The sequence below is a fragment of the Lucilia cuprina genome, chromosome 5 (assembly GCF_022045245.1).
Source record: "Lucilia cuprina isolate Lc7/37 chromosome 5, ASM2204524v1, whole genome shotgun sequence".
Taxonomy (NCBI): Eukaryota; Metazoa; Arthropoda; class Insecta; order Diptera; family Calliphoridae; genus Lucilia; species Lucilia cuprina.
In genome coordinates, this window is record NC_060953.1 from 43,945,034 (window position 1) to 43,946,120 (window position 1,087).

A 1,087-nucleotide genomic window follows, 5' to 3' on the forward strand; every position below is an offset into this window, starting at 1 on the left:
TATCTATCTATCTATCTATCTATCTATCTATCTATCTATCTATCTATCTATCTATCTATCTATCTATCTATCTATCTATCTATCTATCTATCTGACATTTGATGTGCCCGATCGCATATAAGACACAGAACATTCTTGCAACTCGTAAACAATCATCCCATATAGAATATAATTGGCCGATACACGGATATCTCTAAACTGGGGGTTAAATATGGAGAACATAGGGATCAATTTTGTACTACTGCCCTGCTGTGATAAGTGCGAATGTAACTTATCTGACTTAATAATTTGGTGGCAAACTAAAGCTTTACTATTAAAGTTTTTTTTTTCATTCGGCGGACCAAGAATAGAAATTTTATAATAATATGAATGATCTTATTAGTTTTTAAATATCATTAAAAGTAATAATGAAATCATTTGACAAACTGGTACTTGAATGACAAGTTAAGAATCTTCTCTTTATCGGTTAGTGGGTACAGTAATCTCAAAGGATTTATCGGTTTGTTTGTGATATTTTCACAAGTTATTATTAAATATTAAATTAACTAGTTATAAGTCTTTTGTTAACAGTTTAAATAAAACAACAATTCTTATTCTTAAAGAGTAGTTTTTTTATGAATATTCTTTTCTATTTATAGATTTTTATGAATTTTTGCTTTTCTTCAGTTAAAATAACAACTTTAGCACGCTACGGTAACTAATGCAGGGACTAACAACAAACATTGAAATAGTTATGATAAGTTCTAATATAAGGCATTACTAAGTAATGTATAGTATATAAAATAAAATAAAACATTTCAAACTTAAAGTAATTGAAGGTTTAAAGTAATTATTTAAATTTCTGTAGAGTGTATTGAATATTCGTTTAATAACGTTCAAAAATAAATTTCTTGTTTTTTATACTTCATTAATTCATATTTGAATTCGCACACTTATAGTCTTCTAACGATGAAAAACAAAAACATTCTCTAATTAACATTATTTTATCTTAAAATGACTATATATGAGTAGCTTTTATAACTTCTACTAACATTTTCTTAAAAATAAAACAAAATTTAACTAAAACGCGAAAAAAAGCAAAATGAAA